The sequence below is a fragment of the Crinia signifera genome, chromosome 1 (genome assembly GCF_055691185.1).
Source record: "Crinia signifera chromosome 1, ASM5569118v1, whole genome shotgun sequence".
NCBI lineage: Eukaryota > Metazoa > Chordata > Amphibia > Anura > Myobatrachidae > Crinia > Crinia signifera.
The window spans coordinates 359368502-359392988 of record NC_139217.1 but is presented as its reverse complement, the minus strand read 5'-3'; the positions used below and the strand labels follow the sequence as shown (position 1 = coordinate 359392988).

The following is a 24487-nucleotide window of genomic DNA, read 5'->3' as shown; positions in this document are numbered from 1 at the left end:
CTTTGTTTTAATTCCTGTGAAACACCTAAAGGGTTAACAAACTTCCAAAATGCTGTTTTGAATACTGTGAGGGGTGCAGTTTTTGAAATGGCATCATTTATGGGGGTGTCTCACATACAAGTCCCTCAAAGTCACATCAGAACTGAACTGGTCCCTAAAAAAATCAGTGTTTGAAATTTTCTTGAAAATTTGAGAATTTGCTATTCATATTTTACGCCTCCTAGTGTCCAAAAAAATGAAAAGGAAGTTGAAATAATGATGGCAACATAAAGTAGACATATGGTCTATGTTAGTTATTAACTATTTTGAGTGGTAAGATTATTTGTCTCACAAGCAGAAAATTTAACATTTTGCAAATTGCTAAATTTTCCATTTTTTTCCGACATTTTGGTATTTTTCACAAAAAAACACAGACTGTATCGACCCAAATTTACCACTAATTTGAAGTACAATGTGTCACGAAAAAACAATCTCAAAATCACTGGGATAAGTAAAAGCAAAAAAAAGTTATCCCCACTTAAGTGATACATGTCAGATTTGAAAAAAAGGGCTCTGTCAGGAACGCAAAAACTGGCTCTGTCAGGAAGGGGTTAAAATGTTCCACCTCACCATTAGAGGTGGTGAAACTTAGTTCCTCCCCGTTCCCCCTCACTTTAATCCCTGAGTAGCACCCTTTTCACTTATGACTGTGTGTCTTTCAAAAGATTACTTTCTAACTAATAAACTATTTATTTTACTTTTTTAAATAATTTTTAACCCTCAAATATTTTTTTCCCCCCATTTTATTAGTGGTTTTATACAAGGTAAGGTTTTGGATTTCAAAGTAATGGATGGTCTCCAAAAATAAATTAATAGTTGTTTAATAATTTTACAAATCTCGCTGTTGTAAATACTGATAAATGCTATTTTAGACGGTGAATATGAAAAAAAATTGTATTTCTTGGAAGGACAGAATGTAACTGCAGCACTGGTGTATCCGTTATTTTCTCAATACTGTAGTTTGTATATTAAAAATTGTATTTACGTCAGATGAATTTTAAGAACTCCATTGGTAACGCAGCTGGCCAATAGTATCATAGACGATCCAATAATGCGTCCCTGGCCGCAGTTTGGATCAGTAATGGCTGCTACTGCTTTTCCATCGTAGAGCTATAGTAGCTTCTTCTATGCAAACTTCATCGATAGTCCCTACAACTACATCTGAATGAAGGCCTTTCTGTATGTCATGAATTTTTGTGACTGTAATGTTAGTCAGTGTTACAAAATAGCTTTGCATACCTGATGGGAAATTTTGTCCTGTGTAAGTTAGGATGGAATGCTCTCAAAATGGTGTATCAACATTGTCCTCATAGGGGATAGACTGACTGTGCCAGTTCTTTATTCTCTTAAATCATAATATTTTTAACATTTTGGCACAACTTACTGTAGGTACTGTATATTTATCTTCTGCTGTTGGGGAGCAGCCAATGGCTCACATGCCATTCATATGGTATTCATTCTTTAAGCCAGAGGCAGAACTCTGGGAGGCAATGGAGTCATCTGCCGCCGGGCTCCTGCTCCCAAGGGGGCCCTTCTCCTCCCTGTGAGTTTGAATAAGTTAATTGAAAGCCTTTGATATTGCTTCTGTGGCTGTCTCCTCCTCATAGCAGGATCATAAATGTCACACTCTCTTTATTCCAAACATAATGTCCATAACATACATACATACATGCATATATTTATATAGGATGGTGTGTGTGTGTGTTGGGAGGGGGCCACCACTTTTTATCTTGCCTCCGGGCAACTGCGACGAACTTACACCACTGCTTTAAGCACAGTTTGTTTGTACTCTTATAAATAAATAGCTTGATCCATTGCCAGCTTATCTATCTTTGTTATTTGCTGATTGTCTGAGATCATGTCCTCTGGTATGGCTGGGGATTTTGTGAACTTGAATCAAGATGTAGCTTACTGTAATGATAACTTGTACCTTTGACATAAGTATTCAACACTGATCCAGTTCTTCCAATAGTGTAAATCTTTAATTTTTAAATGTATAATGTCAATAGCTTAAATTATAATTAAACTGGTTCAATTACATAAAGATATGAAAATGTTTTTTAAATTTCCCCTGTTTATTTTAGAAACTTGAGTGCAAGAAAGCGTTGTGGAAGTTACGGCACCCTGTATTAAGGACAAATTGACACTGTTTAGTCATAATTACAAAGATTTAGCAATGATTTTGAAGAATGTATTTCATTACTGATATGTAAATCTAATGGGTTGTTATACAACACTCCACTTGTCCACTACTCTACGCATTACTTGATAAATTTCCCCCAAATGTGTTTTGCCTCCAAGGCTTCTCTTCACCTCTAAAATGCTCTTTTCTACCAGACTAATAGAGCCCCAACTTGCACCCACCCAAGGCCGGTGCCACCACTAGGCAGCATTAGGCATTTGCCTAGGGTGCCGGCCACTGGAGGGCGGTCCTGTGCAGCAGAGGAAGCAGCAGCGGCAAAGCTCCCTCTGAGGAGAGCAGGAAGAAAGGAGCTGGGAGCATGTGAGTGCCCGCCCTAACCCCCCTCCTCCTCCCGGAGCCCACCCGGAGCCGCATCTCCAACCCCTCTACCCCGCCACATCTCCCGCCACCAACTCTCCCCCCTGTGGAGCACAGCGGGCGGATCACACCGCCCCCCTGTGGAGCGCAACAGCGGCGGCCACATCACCCATCCCCCCCTGTGGAGCGCAGCGGTGGCGGCCCAATCACACACCGATTCCCCCATGGGGCGTGCGAACACCGGGGTGCCGACCCCCGCCTGGGGCACTCTGGTGCCACGCACTGGCCCTGCACCCACCCCAAGTAGATCAATTATAAATGCAGTGTTGGTAATAGAAATACAAAGAGTAAATGTAAATAAACACATCAGTTTTATTAATGACTACAAAAATGGGTACTTATGTATTATCTGGGCTCCCATGTTAAATGCACCCCATTTTTTCATACCCCTACTATCCAACTACTCCATGGAGTTGATTTTATATAGTGTGGCGAGCGCAGCCCGAAGCGTGGCGAGCACAGCGAGCCCCGCGGTCTCATAAAAAAAACGGGAGCCCAGATATTACATAAGTACCCAAAAATGTAGTGCCTAGGGGTGGCCTGACCCCTAAATCCACCCCTGCTATTGGCAACATATTGCATGTAGATGTTGCGCTTTACAATAGGAAACAGCGATGAAACAAACTGGGTAATAACAAACTGACATAGAGGTAGGAGGGCCCTGCTCACAATCATATCTGTTTTTAGCTCAAAAAGCATATAAATCAAATATATTGAAAACAAATTAATACAATGTTCAAGTTTTCTTTGAAAAGCATAAATAACATTATTCAGAATTATTTATTTTATTTTTTAACAGTTCTATAGCGCACACATTCCACATCGCTTTACAGAGAATATTTGAACATTCACATCAGTCTCTGCCCCAGTGGAGCTTACAATCTATATTCCCTACCACATAAACATGCAGACACATTCATTCTAGGGTTAATTTTTGTTGGGAGCCAATTAACCTACCAGTATAGATTTGGATTGTGAGAGGAAACCGGAGTACCCTGAGGAAACCCATGCAAGCATAGGTAAAATATACAAATTCTGCACAGTTGGGGCCATGGTGAGAATTGAACCCATGACCTCAGTGCTCTGAGGCTAACCATTATGAAGGAGAGTCAGTTGGAAGGTTGGATGGAGAGGCAGGGGCGTAACTATAGCACCGCAGCCCCCACCACCGCGGGGGGGCGCTGTGCATGTGGGGGCGCCGGGGGCTGCGGTGCTATAGTTAAACCCCCCTTTCAATCCCCCGCAGACTTACCTATCGCGCTGGTCCCGGCGGCTCCGTTCTTCTGCTGAGGACCACCACAAAATGGCCGCCCCCATATAGCACACAGTTCTCTGAAACTGTCTGCTGTATGGGGGCGGCCGTTTTCTGGTGGTCCTCAGCAGAAGAACGGAGCCGCCGGGACCAGCGCGATAGGTAAGGCTGTGAGGGATTGAGGGGGGGGTTTGCATGGGCGGCGGGGTAGGGGTGCTCGGCGGGGCGGCGGGGTAGGGGTGCTCTGCGGGGCGGCGACGGGGGGGGGGGGCGCCAAAAACGTAGCTACGCCACTGTGGAGAGGGTAGTTAGACGGATGGAACGGGTGGGGGTCTGGAGTGTCCTGTTAATCTCAGAGGCTGCTGCAGAATATTTAATGTAATCTGTAAGTAGAGAGAAGTCATTTTAAACAGCCCAATAAAGACATTTCTTTTGTAATGTAAAAAAAAAATGCTCTAATAAGAATGTCAGATGTTCATTCACAAAAAAAATCACCAGAGGGTTAGAGTAGTCTTCTTTGAAGGAATGGTATTGATGGGGATAAAATGAGAGGAAGTTGTAATAGTGGTCTTTTATGTATAGATTAGGCCAGGAATCTGACAGACTACTATAATGCAAAAGAAGCCAAATCACTTAATTTATATTCTGTGAAAGTGTTTGAATTGATTATTACCTATTTATATATGTTGAGTGCTGCATTGAAAACTCCCCTGACAGCCATAAACTGAACTGACCAGTAATCTAATTTATTGGACGTATCCTGACGAAAATCAGCATAAGAGGTTTTAATGGGCAAAGGGTGTATAGAAAGGAAGATTCTGCCTTTCTTAGCAACATAGGGGGACATTTACCAAAATGGATTCGTGGAAAAAAGGTGTATTCGTAGGGAGAAATACACCTTTTTTTTACGAATTTGTATTTTCGGGATTTACAATCCCGAAAATACAACAATTCGTATTCCTAAAGATGGAACATTCGTATTTGTATTTACAAATACGAATGTCCTAAACCATCGATAGAATACGACAGAAATCACCATTCAAAAGAATGGTGGTTCCTGATGTACTAAGCAGCCATACTGATAATACGGCTGCTAAGTGGTGTGAAACACCCACGCAAATACGACAGGAAAATACACCTTGCTTTCCCTGTCGTATTTGCTTTAAGCCTGCACGGATCAGTCAGATCCGTGCAGGCTTTAGTGTAAAAAAATAGAAAAATTAAATAAATAATAAAAAAAAAACGGCGTGGGGTCCCCCCCACAGCTGTAACCAGCACCAGGCTGAAGGAGCCGGGGCCGGTAATTAAAAATCAGGGAACCCGACAAATAGGGGTTCCCCGATTTTTAACAACCAGCCCCAGGCTCCAGGTCCGGGGCTGGTTTCCAAAATACGGGGGACAAAATGACTAGGGGTCCCCCGTATTTTAAGAACCAGTCCCAGGCACAACCAGCCAGCAGGGTAATGTCACAGCCGGGGGACACTTATGATATAAGGTTCCGCGGCCAAAACATTAACCCCTGACCGGTCAGCCTGGCCAGGGGCCCTGGGGGAGTGGGGACCCCCCCAATGAAGGGGTCCCCCCCTCCAGGACTTACCTGACCAGGCTGAAGCCTGGTACTGTCCCCGATGCCCCAGGGCGGTGGGCATCGGGCTGATTATGGTGTAAAAAATAGATTAAACTATTGTTTTTTACTGTGGCACTACAAGTGCCAGCAAGCCTCCCCAGCAAGCTGGGACTTGGAGAACCACAAGTCCCAGCCTGCTGGGCATTAAAGGGCCCGCTGGCACTTGTAGTTCCACAGTTAAAAAAATAGTACACAAAACACACTGACACACTTTTAAAATAAAACTTTAATACATACAAAGCCCACACATACTAATACTTACCTATCTTCTTTCCATAGGTAGCCCTGGTCCTGTGTTGTCTTCTGGTCCTGTGTCGGCGGTCTTCTGGATCCATGTCGACGTCCTTCTTCAAGTTGACGTCGCTGTCGGCGATGGCGTCCGGATCCGACGAAATCCATGGAGGAAGCTGTGAAAGGAAACCATACTCACCTGTCCCAGCGCGACGTAGTCCAGGTAAGTGTCTTGGCAAAAAACAAACCGAGAACGCGAAACCAGCCGGACAGCAGGGAGCCGCACGGTGTTTGTTTACATCGTGCGGCTCCGCCTCCCGAATGCCGCTATTGGCCGCCTTGCGGCCTAGCGGCTCCTGATTGGCCGCTAGGCCGCAAGGCGGCCAATAGCGGCATTCAGGAGGCGGAGCCGCACGATGTACACAAACACTGTGCGGCTCCCTGCTGTCCGGGCTGGTTTCGGGTTCTCGGTTTGTTTTTTTGCCAAGACACTTACCTGGACTACGTCTCGCTGGGACAGGTGAGTATGGTTTCATTCCACAGCTTCCTCCATGGATTTCGTCGGATCCGGACGCCATCGCCGACAGCGACGTCGACTTGAAGAAGGACGTCGACATGGATCCAGAAGACCTGCCGACACAGGACCAGAAGACGACACAGGACCAGGGCTACCTATGGAAAGAAGATAGGTAAGTATTAGTATGTGTGGGCTTTGTATGTATTAAAGTTTTATTTTAAAAGTGTGTCAGTGTGTTTTGTGTACTATTTTTTTAACTGTGGAACTACAAGTGCCAGCGGGCCCTTTAATGCCCAGCAGGCTGGGACTTGTGGTTCTCCAAGTCCCAGCTTGCTGGCACTTGTAGTGCCACAGTAAAAAACAATAGTTTAAACTATTTTTTACACTTGAATCAGCCCGATGCCTACCGCCCAGGGGCATCAGGGACAGTACCAGGCTTCAGCCTGGTCAGGTAAGTCCTGGAGGGGGGGGACACCTTCATTAGGGGGGTCCCCACTCCCCCAGGGCCCCTGGCCAGGCTGACCGGTCAGGGGGTTAATGTTTTGGCCGCGGGACCTTATATTATAAGTGTCCCCCGGCTGTGACATTACCCTGCTGGCTGGTTGTGACTGGGACTGGTTCTTGAAATACGGGGGACCCCTAGTCATTTTGTCCCCCGTATTTTGGGAACCAGCCCCGGACCTGGAGCCTGGGGCTGGTTGTTAAAAATCGGGGAACCCCTATTTGTCGGGTTCCCTGATTTTTTAATTACCGGCCCCGGCTCCTTCAGCCTGGTGCTGGTTACAGCTGTGGGGGGGACCCCACGCCGATTCTTTTTTAAATTTGTTTATTTTTCTATTTTTTTTTTTACACACTGCAGCCTGCACTGATCCGTGCAGACTGCTAGAAAAATTCGTATTAGCGGCCGTATATATGTGCCGCTAATACGAATCATTACACCATCGGAGGGTTACAAAGCAGTCGTATCTGACTGCTTTGTAATTTTCCCTCCGGAACACGACTTTGCATACGACTCAAACAGTCGTATGCAGCCGTAGGGGAAATACCAATACGAAAAACTAGGTTTTTCATATTGGTAAATTTCCCCCATAATGTCTATTTTGAATAATAATTCTTACCTGACACTTTTTGAATAAAGATTAAACGGTACTTGTTTCCTAGAACGGCCACAGTCGTTAATACTCGTGTACCTTAAGTTAAGGTACACGAGTAACGCGATGGACCCGATTTCCTTTGAAATCTGGTACATTTTGCCGGCAAAGGCAAAATCGCGTTAATCGCGTTGGTCGCGTGCATTAACATGGCACGCGACGCGATTAACGCGATTTTGCCATAGGGTTCAATGTTAAAATATTTTTAACATTGCAATCGCGTTGATCGCGTCGGTCTTGTGCCATTATAATGGCACAAGATGCGATGGACGCGATTAACTACATTTTACATAGGAAACAATGGGAAATGGCCCAATATGGTATGGGCGGTACGCGTCCTCCGACCTTTTCATACCCCTACTATCCACGTCGGCGTGGACTTGAAAATATAAAGTGTGGTGAGCGCAGCGAGCCACCGAGCCCGATGCGTGGCGAGCGCACGCGTATACCTGTGAAGTTATGCGCGTACCCTCGCGGGGCACGCTGCGCTCGGCACGCTGCGCTCGCCACGCTTCGGGCTCGGTGGCTCTCTGTGCTCGCCAAATTTCATATTCTCAACTCCACGCCGACGTGGATAGTAGGGGTATGAAAAGGTCGGAGGATGCGTACCGCCGCCCCTCGTTACGCTCGCCACGCTTTGGGTTGGCGTCAATCGTGGGGTGCCGTTCACAATGGGGGCATTTGAGCCATCAGGGGGGTTAAAATTGGGGTCTGGGGACAATTTTACATTGAATCCAATGTGAAATAGGGTCCCAGGGACCCTATTTCACATTTGAATCAATGTAAAAATCGGGTCCATCGCGTCGATTTGGTCGCATGCGATGCGATCGACGCGATTTTTCCGACCCGATCAAAATCGGTGTGGCCGTGCTAGGAAACAAGTATCGATTAAACATTACGGGTGACATTCTATGGGATGAGATAAGTGCGCATGTTATTTTAGCGCACCACATCGCCGCTATTCGCCCTTTTTCAAATCTCACTTTTCAGTCATAATTCGCATATTTAATGTGATGCGCTTTGGAGGCTGACAAGTGCGAAGAGGTGCGATTTGCGGCGAAGTGGTGCGATTTTAAGTAACAAAAAAGTGTGAGTTCTTCCGCCGGTCATGTGCGAGTTTTGGACCAACCGGAGTGCGATTTACAAAACCTATTGGCCCACCTCTGTCCCCTCCATTATGCATCACACCCCCTATATAAAGGGGCATTGGCGCCATTTCACTCTTTGATAGGAAGTAAGGAGCATGGAGAGGAGCAGTGGCAGTGTGATTAGAGGAAGAGGTGTTGGTGGCAGAGGGAGCAGTGGCAGAGGAAGCAGTGGCAGAGGGAGCAGTGGCAGCAGCCAGCCAAGTGGGAGAGGCAGCAGTGTGGCAGGCAGCATGGCCACAGCAAGGGCAGCCCCACACCAGGCCCTGGGCGTCCAGCCCCAGCAGGAGGAGGTGGAGGATCCGCTGGCATCCCCATCCTACAGCCAAGACCTTGACCATACCCCACACCAGCTGCAGGAGGGCCACATGTCAGACGTGGAGGAAGATGGTGGTGAGGAGGAGGAAGACACTGGTATGGAGGAGGAGGGGTACATGGCTGGAGTTGAAAATGAGGAGGAGGAGGAGGTGGAAGCTGGCCGCACCAAAAGTGGCCGGAAGGTCAGATTTTCATATGAGGAAAATGCTGCACTTGTCTGGGCTATCATGCCAGTGTTTGACCGTTTGCTTGGCAAATCTCACCACAAGACCACTGCACAGCGCAAAAGGGCTATGTGGAAGGACATCACCCAGGCGGTGAACGCTGTCAGTCAGCACAAGCACCTGGTCCGCAATGTAAAAAAGAGATTCAACGACATCAAAAGGCAGTTGAAAAATAAAATGGCCATGGAGTTGGAGGAGGCCACCAAGACTGGAGGAGGAAGCCCCACCACTGTGTGCTACAATTCGTATGAGGTGAAGCTGAAGCGCATCATACCCCCTGAGGTCCTGCCTGGCATGCACGTGGCGGATACCGATAGGCCGCAAACGCCATCCAGAGCTGGTAAGTGTGACCCCATGCAATCTTAAACATACATGCAAATGTTTTATAACTATAATGTTCACTTGTATTGTTATGCTAAGTAAAGTGCTGCTGTGGAACTACATAGCCCAGCAAGGTCATGCACAAGAAATTGCATGCTCCTACTTTCAAATTGTTCATAATGCTGGGCCCTGTAGTTCCACAACTGCTCATATTGATCAACACTGTAACATTCTTTCTAGCAGCCTAACATGTATGTGGCCACAAACACAGAGGTGTACTGGTGGTTTAGCTGCCATGACTACATACCACAGATTATCCAATAGTTGTCATGTGGCCACTAATTTAATAATAATTTAAACAAATAATAGTGTTGAAAAAAACAAAATAAAATGTGGTGAGGAAATAATGCAGTCCTTATCCAAAGGAAGTATTGTCCATGACAGTCATTTCAATGCATGTGTTTTGTAAATGCTTATCCATTGTAAGGTCCATAATGGCTGCCCATCTTTCCTTGTACAGATTGTTGATCCCGAAGTGCTGCGGCATCCAAGAACAGAAGGCCCGTTGCTGCAGAATCTGCGGAAGCAGGTAAATGATCAAAAAAACACGCCATTACACATACAGTACACACACCCATGTCACATCAACAATATCTCACACTACATTCATCTCCTGCTGCTACATTGCAACGGAAATGAATGTCATCTGAGCTAGGCATGTGACATATTATTCATGTCAATGTCACATGCTGTATCGGGGTACATGTGTAAGTACATAACACCCCTAGGTATGTGCGTCCAGCATCTCAAGCCCTATGTAAAACAGTATAGACGACAGTGTGGCCTATATATGCATCAGTACTTACCTCTTAATCTGTATCCACAGGTGCTATACAACTAGGGACTAACCAAACAGATTCTTCAATAATGGTGTTAGACGAAATGGACATCATTCTTGAACCGGTCGAGACCTTTGCGGCAGAGGAAGAAATACAGACCTCATCACAGAGTGATCTTCCCCCAAGTGAGGTGTCTCCCAACCCACCCCCACCCACAAACACACCCCATACAGCCAGGGGCGGATTTAGGGAGGAGGGCGCGCTAGGCACAACAATAATGTTTACTAAGTAGGACAGTTTATAGGGGCAGTATCTGCATGTCCTATCCATTTACACTCTATTTAAGATGGAATATAGTACAGTACAGTGGATATTTTGCAGTTATTGGTACATTTTGGGCTGACAGTACTATCACAGGCATCCAAGTGCCGCCACCAAACATGTGCCGCCCCTAGGCCAGTGCCTCACGTGCCTAATGGGAAATTCGGCTCTGCATACTGCAGCTTCTGCTTCCCAAGTAGCTAACTCCTTGGTCAATTTCAAGGACAAACAAATTGAATTCATGGCCTCCCAAAGCCTGCAAATAGGTAACATCCAGGGGTACATGCGTGACACCTTTCTTCAGTTACGCAAAATTGCACGTAGTGTACGGGTAGGTGTAGGCACTCATGTGCGCATTGCTAACAGCATTGACACCCGTTTCGTTTTGCAGAACAAACTTCTGCTGTAAGGGAACAGAATAGGCATATTGGCAGCCTTGCGCAAAGTATAGCTGCACTAAGCCAATCATGCACAGCGCAGACCAATGCCTTAATAGCTATGCAGGCCCAAATACAGCAGCTGGAAGCCAATGTGGGAGGTGGCGCAGCATCAACCCTCAGCAGTGTATCCAGCACCCCAATAAGTGGCTCCCCCACTTCCCCACCCCGGCGGAGTGTTAGGACCCGTGGTGGCCTTGGTGCAGGTTCTAGAAGTGGTGTAGGGGTGCCTGATGCTGGCAGAAGGTAGCTCATATATATGTTTGTTAATTTTGTCAAATCCCAAACATCTTGTAACATGCCCCCACAGTTGTTATCTTTGACCTGCAAAAATGCAGATTGCGTCTGAAAAAGTAGGCAGAAGTAAAAATGTCTAAACGCATACCATTGTGTTTGTGTCTTTTTATAAAAAACAATTATTGTGTGAATTATAACATATTGTAATGGTATATGACAATAGGATTGCACTAAAGTAGTGTGGGGTAACTCCATGGCCGGCAAAGGTTGTGGATCTACATATTCCAGCAGGCTCTGACACTCATGGTTTGGACTGTAATGGTTGTAGTGTGTCAGAGCATGCTGGCACATGTAGTTCCACAACACCAGTGAGCCATGTTTGACTGCATACATCATTCATACATGTATCAAATGTACTTACAAGCTAGATACCAGCAAGGGATAGCTTAGAACCACCATCTGCATCCGTTGGGCACTGTGTATTAGGCTAAATGTGGGTGGAAACAGATGGTATTGGTCAATAATTTGTTTATGAGTACACTTACAGCACAGGTACATTTTGGAGTACAGGGCACATGTGCTTACCAGAAAAGTAACGGCTGATGATGTATGTCCGGCACAACTTCTTTAAAGCAAGTAACACTTGAGTAAAATGCTTAGAGAAAGTGGCCTGTGATACCCCCAAGGACTATGAGGTCACAGACTGAGTGGAGCCTGTGGCCAAATAGTAGAGGGCACACATTAATTTGTGCTGGCCAGACACTGCATAGTGGGCTCCCCCAAAAGGGTCCAAATCATCTCTCACCTGCTCATATAAGTCCAACAGGTTAATGCGGTTCAGCGTAACCATCCCCACAACCTGTTGATCCGAGAGGGAGTCCAGGTACAGGCGAGCACGATACATACGTGGGGTACGCAGTAGTCGGGGGGCTACCAGGATCTGGTGCGCAGCTTCCTCCCTCCTGCGCAGCTCCTCCAAATGGGCCACATCACAGATAAGCAACTCCAAAACAGTCTGCAAAATCTCCATGTCTAAAACCCTCACAGGTGTCCGTAATGATGTTGGGGTTTATGTAGGGGTGTTTGGGAGTGAAAATGAGGGCACCTGTGGTGAAATTAACCATGTGTGCACTTCACCAAAATGAGTTCTGGGCCAAATCGCCAAACAGAACCTGGTCTGAAATAAGTGCGATTATTAGACACCTAAAAAGTGTGATTTGCGAATGCGCATTGCATTAAATAAGCGAGTTGTATACTTTTCTATACGAAAACATCTGGATGCGATAAAAATGCGAATTAATTTCGCACTTTTGGTCCGCATGCGTTAACGCACATAATATGCGATTTCACTCCCTTTACGCACCCTATTAAATATGCGAATTGACGGAAAAATGCGATGTCGCCATTTTTTTGACTAATTAACGCCAAAAAACGCAAATCTCATCCCATAGAATGTCACCCTACACGTCAATCAGAATAGTAGTAAAAGTCAGACAATATAATTCAAGTAATTTGTCCAAGATAACCATGTACAAACAAATATAGTTATTAATATATGGACATAAGAAAATAAAAATAAGAGGGATATAAAAGCTAGTTAGAAAACAGAAATAGTAATATAGAAAAATATATTGAAATCCTTTTTTAAGGGTGAACCAATGAGAATCTGAAACATGTCAAATTATAATTCACTAGGAGGGCACTAGAGCTATCTATGTCGGGGTGGTCTTAAAGTCCATCTAAAGCTGGCCATACATCAGAAAGATTGATCTTAAGATCAATTGCGCTCATGATTGTGTACAATTTCCCTTGAAATCCCCGGCAGTCCTTGGTGGTTTTTGGACACACAATCTACACACAATCGATCATACAATCAATCATACAATCCATCTACTGCATGATTGTGTACACAAGATGTGCACACAATCTGCATACAATCCATCTTACAATCAGTCATACAATCCATCTGCTGATTGATTGTATGATTATGTACATAAGATGTGCACACAATCTGCATACAATCCATCTTACAATCAGTTGAGATTGTATGATTGGGTACAATATCTTTCTGATGTATGGCCACCTTAACTGAATCAAGTAGCTACACAGTCTAAATGTTTCTCTAGAGCAGCATAAAAGATTTCGGTACTTGTTTCCTAGCATGGCGCCCATCGCATACCATCGCATACCTTAATTAGTGGTATGCGATGGTATGCGATGGGACTCGATTTTCGGGTCCTAAGAGCCGCACTGTACAATTATAATATCGCATCGCATGCCATTGCAATGGCATGTGATGCGATTTCTAATTGTACAGGCACCCTGATGGGTGATTACTATGATAAATGCACCCCCATTGTTAACGCCACCCCCACTATCAACGCCAACCCGTAGCGTTTAAAACAATACAGTGTACACAAAATTTGGGTATAAGCAATGGACTCTCACCAGAAATAGATGTCTACTTGTGCAAAAGCAGACTCATACAGCATGAATAGTGAAAAACCTCAGGCGTCCCTGGATGCTGACAGATGTTGGAATCCTGGTGGTCTGTCCAAAGCTCATTAGTCCCCTCCGCCAACGCGTTTCAGACTTGCTGTCCTTTATCAGAGTCCATTGCTTATACCCAAATTTTGTGTACACTGTATTGTTTTAAAAAATTCTTTCATTAAAAACGGTATTTCACCATTTGGAGATATCCTGCTTAATGTTTCCACATGTTGGATGATCGTGGAGGACCTGTTTAAGGACCCATGTTTCAGATTTTTAAAAATCACAAGCGAATGTTGTCTACTTTCTTGGTGGACAATTAGATCGGGTACGATTCAAATCTCAAAGTGTCCTATATATAACTCCCAATTGTTTGATGATATCACACCATATTGTTGTCTTTTTACTTTTATGTCATAGGAGTAACCCCCAGTGATACATTTGAAGGAGGGACATAAAAAGGAGCGCGTGAAAAACTGTCGGTATTTTCTGTGTTAGAATATAAACTCCAACCACATCTGAATAACCCACCACATGTACAGTAAGCCATGTACCTTGTAGAAATCTTTAACTTGTTATATAAGAAGTTTTTTTCACATTTACATTTTTTATTGAATGCGATTATAGAGAATACAAAACAGTAAACACCTCAAATCAAACATTCAATGTCGGAATTTTGTCATGGGGGGGGAGGGGTAGGTACAAAACAAAGAATAGGGGAAAGAAGGAAGGGAAGGGGATACAGCATCAATACAAACATTATAGCATCGGTAAAATTAAGAGATCTAAAGAATACAAATAAATATACTTCATTGTAAATGTCCCCAATGAGAGTCCCCAATGAGCCCAATTACAAAAAAATAGCATATATACTAAGGCTTGCCTACTACTTTCTGGGGATCCACTGATTGATATTCAGTCCATGGCAGCCACATCTTAGTCACGGATGCTGATAGAAATTAATTAAAAGATATACCGGCAATTTCAAATTCAAAGTGCGTATGGACAGCCCTTTCTATGTCCATGATATGGGGTATATTAGCTGTTCTCTAATTTCAGGCTAGAAGACGTTTGGTGGAAGACAATATATGTCCAATTACATATTTATAAGAAGAAGTGGCCATATCTGATAGTAAGTGGAAAAGTGCGGGACATTATCCCAGCCCAAAATTGCCAAGATAAGTTGAAACACCTGCTTCCACAAGATATATAATTTATATATATATAATATAGATTGACCCCACTCCACCACATTGACGCCAGCAAAGGTTAGAATTTGTGGGGCTTATCTTATGTAATAAAGCTGGAGTCATATACAACCTATGTATAAGTTTATAATATTGCTCCACATGGGATATGCACTTAGATACTCTAAAGAAAGCCCTGAAATATTGACTGCCATTCTTCCTCTGAGAGGGTCAAGCCTATATCAGTTTCCCATGTTAACAATGGAGATACAGTAATTTTGTAAAGTGTTGGGGAGTAACTAGGAACGTCCACCTAGATAGTGCACCTTTACTGTTCAGCTTTTGAAGAAGATCTCCAATGATCCTAGGAAATGGTTTAAAGCTGTGAGGGGATATGGAAACACTCCGCAGACAATGTCGCACTTGTAGGTATTTGTAAAAGTCTTTCTAAGACAAAGCATAGACTGTATATGAGAGAAAATGTGTAGCGTGCCAGATTCCCTCAACGTAATAACATTATGGGATATCCACGAGTCAAGGGACAAATGAGGGATCAGGCAAGCCAATCCGCCCAGTGATAGATTTAGAATAGGCAGGGAGACTTACGGTACTCGGGAGATTAAAAATTGCCAGGCCTTATGCACCTCTTTAACTACCACAGATGTTCTCGTTAGAAATTTCCCTTCAGATGGAGGTAGCCATAATAGGTCTGTAAGAGGAAATTGGGACACAATGCCTTTTTCTATTACAACCCAAGGTCTGGAGTCATCTATCATTAACCAAGGTCCTAGAGAAGAGAGAATTGAGGCTATCTGATATGCCTGAAGGTTTGGGTAGGTCAGGCCACCGAATATTTGCGGTCGGGCCAATTTATCAAATTTGTTAAGCAAGAACTCTGGTAATAATATGGGAATTGTCCTAAATAAATATAGTAATTTTGGTAGTAGGACCATTCAAAGCAGCTATTCGACCTAACCAAGATACCTGTTGCATCATCCATTCTTGCATCAGTTTTGAGAAGCTAGTTAATAATGGTGAATAGTTACAGGGAATAATGTTTTGGATCTTTGCTGGGATGTGTATACCAAGATATTTAATACTGTTGCTCTGCCATGCATATGCAGGGCCGGCGCCACCACTAGGCAGCTTCAGGCATTTGCCTAGGGCGCCGGCCACTGGAGGGAGGTACTGAGCTGTACAGCAGCAGCAGTGCTCCTGCTCCTGCCCGAGGAGAGCAGGATGAAAGCCGCCTGTGGTGTGGATCTGGTCGGTGGGTGGCGCCTGCATCCCCGCACTGGACAGAGGTAATCTTCAGGTGGCACCCGCGCCCCTCTCCACGTGCAGGTCAGCGGCTAGCTGCGCTCCTGCCTGAGGAGAGCAGGATGAAAGCCGCCCGTGGTGCGGATCTGGTCAGCGGGTGGCGCCTGCATTCCTGCGCTGGACAGAGGTAATCTTCAGGTGGCACCCGTGCCCCGCTCCCCGTGCAGGTCAGCGGCTAGCTGCGGGTAGCTCCCGCACCCAACCCCCCTGAAGTACAGGTCAGCGGCGGCAATGTGCGGGTAGACAGCGCTGGGGGGGAGGGAGTCCCTGGCTATGTCGAGGGGAGGGAGGGGGGACGGCGACAGAAGTGCCTCCCGCGATGGGGTGGGGGGGGTGGGTGGGTGGGGTGCTGCCTAGGGTGCTGAGATGGATTGCACCGGCCCTGCGCATATGGGTAAAGGGATTTCAAGTGATCCAATAAGGCAGGTGGGAAGTGGATTGGAAGTGCTTCTATTTTTTTCGTCATAAATTTTTATTGGAAGTGTTGAGAAACATTACAATATCAAATACAAGGATCACAAGAGCAACATACAAACAGGCGGGTCTTTGGGGATATTGTTACAAGATATCCAGGAAGTATAGTCCCAGTAAGATTTGTACTTGGGGTAAAATAAAAAGGAAGGGTAAGCAAAGAGGGAGGAGAACAGATATAGAGGGACAGGTGGGTTATGCGGGGGGAAAGGGGGGGGTGAGTTGGGTAATACAAGGGGTGAGGGTATGATGTAAGGGTTGGGTTGTATGGATTTAAAATGATCCTGTGGGAAGTGAGGAAGGTCAAGATAGGGGGGAGCCAGACGTGTATTGGGAGGCAGACATACAGTCAGTCTCAAGCAAGTCCAGGAAGAGGAAGGCTTCTTGAAGCATACCATGGTTCCCATACTTTGTGGTACCTCTCCACTGTGTTATTTTGGAGGCTAGTTATATATTCCATTTTGGAGACATACCAGATTCGATTTAGTAATTCTTGGTGGGATGGGGGAGCGGGATTTTTCCAAGCCTTAGCGACCTGGAGTTTAGCAGCACAGGTGATGTGGAGAATCAGTTTGTTAGAGGGAGCGGGTACTTGATCGACTGGGGCGCACAGGAGCATTGTGGATGGGTTTAGGGGGGGACAGTCTGGTAGAGCTGAGTTTATGACAGACTGGACCATGACCCAAAATGGCCTAATACGTGGGCAGGTCCACCAGATGTGGAAGAAAGATCCTTCACATCCGCATAGTCGCCAGCACGAGTTGGGGACTGAGGGATACATAGTGTGTAGGCGAGTAGGAAGGTGGTACCACCTAGTGTAGATTTTGTAAGAGGTTTCCTTAATAGCTACGCTAATGGAACACTTAGAAATAGTCAGACGAATCATATCCCATGTATCCTCTCCCAGGGAGGTTCCCAGGTCTGTTTCCCAGGCAATTTCATGGGGTTCTAAGGAGGGGCTATCCAAAGTGAGAATAGAGTGATCTAGATGCGATATGATACCTTTATCCAGAGGTCTGTGGGAACATAGACTTTCCATAGGTGTGGGGTTTCTGAGAGGGCTAGACTCCAAGAGAGAGGAGGTGACAAAGCTCCGGATTTGGAGAAACTGGTAGAAAAGGGAGTGAGGAAGGTGATGTTTTTCCTGGAGCTCAGCAAAGGAGAGCAATACATTCTTGTCATGAACATGTCTAAAGCGTGTTATGCCTGCTGCGGACCAAGTAGTGGCCATATGCAAAGATTGTCCGGGGGGGAATGAGGGGTGCTGCCTAAGAGGGGTCTGTGGAGAGGGATAAGTGTAGAGAGAGAGCTTGGTGACAAGCGAGTCCCAGGTGTTGAGAGTAAGGGATATTGTGGGCACAGATTGAGCTGATGCTGGTCTGTGTTGGCGTGGGACCCAGGGGAGGTGGGAGACAGAGAGCACTTCAGCGATATCAGATTCCAAATCAACCCATCTTTTTACATCCCGGGGGGAGTGCCAAGCGACCATTTGACTGAGCCTGGATGCGTGGTAGTATTTAGAGAGCATAGGGAGGCCCAAGCCGCCCGTGGATGGGTTCTTAGATAGGATCTTTCGGCGAATATGGGGTTTTCTAGAGTTCCAGACAAATTTGCAATAAGAGGCTTGTAGGGAGGTGAGGACTCCCCTCGGAACGGCGATGGGAAGGGTCTGGAAAAGATAAAGTATTTTTGGGAGTACGGACATTTTTATGTCATTTATGCGGCCTATCCAGGAGATAAAAAGTTTACGCCAGCGTGTGAGGTCCTGCTCAATGGCCCGAAAGAGAGGAGGGTAATTGGATTTGTATAGTCCAGCGTAAGTTTTTGTCAGGTGGATACCCAGATATTTTATGGAGTCTCTACGCCATGTAAAGGGAAAGTTAAGTTGAAGATGGTCTAAAGTAGGTTTAATGATGTGGATGGGGAGCGCTTCAGATTTATCATGGTTAATTTTATAACCTGAGAAGTGGCCGTAAAGGGAAAGTTCTTGAAAAAGATTAGGGAGGGATATGAGGGGGTTGGTTAGTGTTAGGAGGACATTGTCAGCGAAGAGGGAGAGTTTGTATTGGGAATTACCAACAGAGATGCCCGAAATGTCTGGGTTGGATCTGATCCGACTGGCTAGAGGCTCGATGACTAAAGCAAATATAAGTGGTGATAGTGGGCAGCCCTGTCTAGTCCCGTTTGTTATACTGAATGATTCTGAGGATATACCACCCACTGAGACTATCGTGGAGGGGTTATAGTACAGGGCTTGAATGCCCTGCAAGAACTGTCCTTGGAAACCAAACTTGCGCAAGGTGTGAATCAGAAAAGGCCAGGAAACCCGGTCAAAGGCTTTTTCTGCATCTAAAGCCAGCAGTAGAGAGGGGAGTTTAACAACATTAGCGTGGTGGATTAAATTCACTGTTCGTCTGGTGTTATCTAAGGCTTGCCGCGTTGGGACAAAACCTACTTGGTTAGGGTGGATGAGGGAGGGGAGAATAGGGTTGAGTCTGTTGGCAAGTATTTTGGCAAAAAGTTTCAGGTCTGTGTTTAAAAGTGAGATCGGGCGATAGTTTGAGACCAGCTGTGGGTCTTTGCCAGGTTTAGGTATGACGGTAATTACAGCTCTAGTGGTGTCTGGGTGAAAGTATTCACCTTCTAGAATTCGGTTAAAGGTAGAGGAAAGATGAGGGATGAGGGTGTGTTGAAAAGTTTTGTAGTAGGAAAAGGTAAATCCGTCTGGGCCAGGTGCTTTGGAGGGTTTCTGGGACTTAATAGGGGCTGTGATCTCCTCGGGGGAGATGGGGAGACATAGAGTAGAGGAGGTGGATTGGTCAATCTCAGGGAGGGAGCTAGCAGACATATAATCAGGTAGTGACATTGACGTAGGGGAAGTGGAGGGGGATGAGCAGGGAGAATTATATAGTTGTTTGTAGAATTCCTTAAATATCTTGTTGATGTCAGTAGGGTGGTAGCATGTGGTACCAGCTGGGTTTTTAAGAGAGGGGATAGTCGAGCGGGCTTTTCAGGCTTTTAGTTGGTTGGCTAGTAGGGTGTCGGCTTTGTTACTTTTTTCATAAAAGCGCTGATTTAACCAGCGAAGTGATTTATCTATTTTCTCTGAGAGAATTGCGTTAAGGGCCGTTTTTGCCGCGGTTAACTGCTTGTAGTTTTCATCAGTCGGGGAGCGTTTATGACGAGCGTCCAGATGGGAGACCTGTTCTAGGAGGGATTGGAATTTTTGCTTCTGTTCTTTGTTTCTATGGGAGGCATAGCTAATGATGTGACCACGGATAACTGATTTATGTGCTTCCCAGACTAGGGGAGTACATCCGTGTTCATTAGTGTTGAGGGAGAAGTAGTCTTGCAGGGCGTCTTTTATCTTGGTTTGGAAATTTGGGATCTTTAGCAAAGTTTCGTTTATACGCCAAGATGGCCTAGATGTAGGAGTGTCCAGAAGGTTGAAAGAAGAATTAAGAAAGGAGTGGTCTGACCAAGAGTTGGGGATAATGGTGGAGTCGACTAAATGGTTAGAAGCCAAAGGGCCACAGAAAATGAGGTCGATTCTTGAGTGGGAGCGGTGCGGGGGGGGGGGGGGGGAAAGGTGTAATCTCTAGAAGAGGGATTTAGAGCACGCCAGGTATCCACAAGGTTTGTCTCCCTTACGTGTTTGGTCAGGGAGCGAGAGAGAGGGTCCAGGCGAGTATGGGGCTGCGGAGTGGATCTATCTAAAGTTGGGTCTGGGACACAGTTGAAATCACCACCTAGGAATAAATAGCCCTTCTTTTTGTTGTGTAAGATATTAAAGAAAGATTTGAAAAAGCGTTGTTGTCCTTTGTTGGGGGCGTATACATTGGCAAAAGTAACCTCCGTGGGACCCAGTCGACCAGTTGCGATGATGTATCTACCGTCCGTGTCCTTGAACACGGAGTTCAGCGAAAAAGGCAGTCTGTTATGGATTAAAATAGCGACTCCATTATGTTTGGTTGTGCAGGAGGAATATAACACAGTGGAGAAGTGTCTAGAGTGCAGGGAGGGATGCCCAGGTTCTCGAAAATGAGATTCTTGGACTAAAACTACATCCGCCTTCATTGTTTGAATAGTACGGAATAGGAGAGAGCATTTTTGAGGAGTGTTTAGGCCCTTCACATTCATGGAGGCAATGGTTAGTGGCATCTTGTGCTTAGAGCGGGGAAGGGGGAGAGAGGGAACTGTGGAGAAGTAGAGTTAAAGGAAAAAAAAAAAAGGAATTTATGGAGGGAGAAGATGAGGGGTAGTGGGTCTTGATGGGCCAGGAGGAGTAGGTAAGTTGGGTAGCTGGGAGTGGGGTAGCGGTGTTTAAGAGGTAAGGCTAGGTATGTAGGGATGGTAGGGGGTTAGGACTGGGTACGTATCCTCTACACAGGGAGAGGGTACTCAGCAGTTAGGACAGGGATGTCCAATGAGGTGAGGACTTTGTGAACTGGGGTCACCTCTCGGAGGGATGGGAGGGGAAAGAGAAGTGGGGGGATACAGAGGAGTGCGGTTGGGTGGCCACAACCCCTGGGTGCAGAAGGGGGGTATGAAGTGCAAAAGCATTGAACAGTGGAACAACTAGCATTGAAGACAATAGAGGGTATAAGGAGTTTAAGGCGACTGGTGAGGGGCAGCGGCAAGACGCCATCGGGGCTATCCGCTGAGTAAAGCAGGGTAGAGTCAAAGCACTTCAGCTACCGAGCGCCCTGGCGCCCAGCCCCGGCCCGCACCAGCCGCCATGTGGATTACCTCATTGTCTAGATATAGCATAAACATCATAGATAATATATACTATGTTGGGTACAATAAACATATATCTGAACATACTAAATAAACATGCTAAAGTAAACCAAATGTGAAGCAAATACTTAGGGTTAATTCTAAACAAGGTTAGAGCCCTAAAAGGCGGAACAAAACTAGATTATGAGGGAGATCTATTCTTAACGTGGTGCACAGGTGTCCTCATTAGAGGGAGTGGATTCCTCAAGGTGTGAGAGTAAGTCTTTGCATTCTCGCATATCTCTAATGAGAACAGTCTTACCGTTGAGGTCCACAATAAGTTTAAATGGAAATCCCCAGCGGTATCGGATTCCTTTTTCGCGGAGAGCCACAGTGAGGTCTCGGAAATCTCTCCCTTTGGCTAGTGTGAGTGGAGCAAGATCTTGATAGAATTGGAGTTTAGAAGATTCGTAGATAATGGATGTTTTCCCTCTAGTTGCCGATAGGATAAGTTCCTTATCTTTGAAGCTCAAGAAGCGGCTGACTACATCACGGGCCGGTTCGTTGTCCCGCGGTTTTGGTCGAAGCGCACGGTGTGCTCTTTTCAAAGGTAGCTTTCGGGATCCGATGTCGGGGGTCAGGAAGGAAAATAGGCTGTGGAGATAGGGTTCTAAGGCTTCTTGAGTGACAGACTCAGGGATGTTTCTTATGCGGATGTTGTTTCTACGATCCCTGTTCTCGAGATCCTCATTTTTGGTACGGAGGTCGTTTAGTTCGGAGATGAAGTGGTCCATGTCCCTGCCCGTGTCATTCAGAGACTTCTGGAGACCATCTTGATGGGATTCTAGCTTGGTGGTTCTTGCTGCTAGAGATGATATATCGGATTTAATGGAGGCAACTGCTTTATCCAGTTTGGTTTCAAGTGAGTCTTTGAAGTCAGTGATGAGGGATCGAAGAGCCAGGATGTCTTCTTTGGTAGAGGGGACAGGGGATGATGGGCGTCTCTTATCCATGGTTTCAGTAGGAGGGGAGGAGGAGTCCCCCTGTTGATTATTTTTATTGGCTCTGGTGAAGTGCTGAGAGATATCTGAGCCTCCTTTTTTAGGTGTTTTGGAGGCCGATTTCCGCATGTGAGGGGGACCTGAGACAATGTGTGGATTTTCAACCGATCCTCTGCAGGAGGCCCTTATGGAGGACAGGGTTTGGCTTGTGTATAGTAGAGAGAGATGAGGGCTGGTGTTTCCAGTGGTGGAAAGGGGCTACTTCGTTGCACCCAGGGGGTGTGGAGGGTGGTTTTCAGGTTGACATCATGTTTTGTTAGTCGGGCAGGTGAAGGGGTGAATCCGCGAGGGCAGAAAAACGTAGGGGGGGTGAGCACTTCAGGCTGGGTAGTGCGTTGTTTGTATAGTCTCTTGGCGGATCGAGTGAGAGCTTGAAGGTGAGAAGAGGTTGCAGCCCGCAGAGGGTCAAAGGAGGGGTGAGGCGGGGGTTGGTGTGAATCTAAACGCCCCTAAAGGTATAGCCTAGTGTTCGGGGGAGGAGCCTAACCAGTAGAGCTCCTGTTGGGGACGGGTATATCTCTTTTCCCGCCTAGGGCAGGGAGGCTATATGGTGGGGGGTCCAAGATTCCGTGTAACTCCAGAATATAGGAGATCAGATGAGACAATGCGGGGCTTGGGAGTTGAACCCCAGGGGAGCAGGGGTAACCGCTTTTATTATGCGGGAGAGGGTGGCAAGATTTCCTATGGAGCACAGGGTACGGGAGAGTCCCGAGCCCATCTCTGTAGAACCACAGTCAGGGGCACAGATGATAGGTGTAGAAGGTGTGCCTAGAGGTCACGGCCAAGTGTCACCTTGGTAGGTCCGCACCCCTGGTGAGCCCAGGAGGGGGGGGCGTGATGATGTTGGGCTTGTTTGCCAGGCAGGTGTTCTCCCCTCCACTGACCCTTAATACCCAGCAGGTACAGGGATGTGTGACTTGGTTCTTGGGGACCAGCAGTTATTCTTTATGGGAGGGTGGTGCTCCAATAGACTGGTTAGGGGAGTGATGGGAGCTCCCCTTCACCCCTGCGGGCTGTGTTGGGCTGGCGTTGGTAAGCCTGCCCCAACTAAGATGGCCGCCTTTGCAGCAAGGAGACTTGCTGAGGTGCACAGGGTCCCGGGGCCCCCCCGCCCGCCGTACAGGGGGATTGAGGGCAGCCAAAGGTAGGGGGGACACCTCTCACCTCCAGGGGAAGGCTCCCCTCCTCCGGCGGTGTCAGTTTCTTTTTTTTTCGGCCGCCATCGGCACCTGGAGCTCAGCCGCCGGGTAGCAGCAGAAATTGAGGCCGCGGCTTGACTCTGTGTGTAGGCCGCAACCCGCGGGGATGCAGGGCAGACTTCTCCGGCTCCGCAGCGTCAAGGGCTCTGTCCGGGGGGATCTCAGAGGGCACTGGGAGGTTAATATAATCGGGGAACTCAGGAGCTTGTAGGTTTTGCATCCTGCCTGTCTTCCGTCCAGGCAGAAGTGCTTCTATTTTTGAACAGTTTAATTTATAGAAGGAAACTAAGGAGTAGTCCTGTCAAATTTTGTGTAGGGCTTGTAGAGAAGTGCTTGGGTCAGTGAGGGTCAATAGTACATCATCTGCAAACAGATTTTGTGGGAGAAACCAAATATATAGGGGCCTGTGATCTCAGATATAGATCTAATCCAGTGGTTTCCAACCCTGGTCCTCAAGTACCCCCAACAGTGCACGTTTTACAGGTCACCCGGCAGGTGCACTCATTATTCAAATACATTTGAAAAGATCCACAGGTGGAGATAATTATAGCACTTGTGATTCTGTGTGGAGACCTGCAAAACATGCACTGTTGGGGGTACTTGAGGACCAGGGTTGGGAACCACTGCCATATACAATGGCATACAATTTTTAAATTGTATGCCATTGTACAATATTGCGCGATATCACGTCGCATCGCATACCATCGCATGCCTTATGGTATGCGATGCGATGGGCGCCGCCAAAATACACAAGTACCATATATAGATATATATATCGAGAAAAAGAAGGCCACACAATGCGCTCAGTGAATTTAGTTAAG

General features: G+C 46.3%; 1 long non-coding RNA gene across 4 annotated transcripts in view; it reads left to right on the top strand.

Moving 5' to 3' along the window:
- LOC146009372 (uncharacterized) overlaps nt 1-24487 on the top strand; it is a 172478-nt gene that overhangs the window by 21783 nt on the left and 126208 nt on the right. Inside the window, exon 3 of one of the 4 annotated variants that reach the window (XR_014444647.1) lies at nt 14130-14250. The exons of 2 other annotated variants lie outside the window; for them this stretch is intronic. This is a non-coding gene — a long non-coding RNA (uncharacterized LOC146009372). Of the gene's footprint in view, nt 1-14129; nt 14321-24487 lie in introns of those variants that run through there. One more of the 4 variants, XR_014444649.1, reaches the window with a different exon arrangement.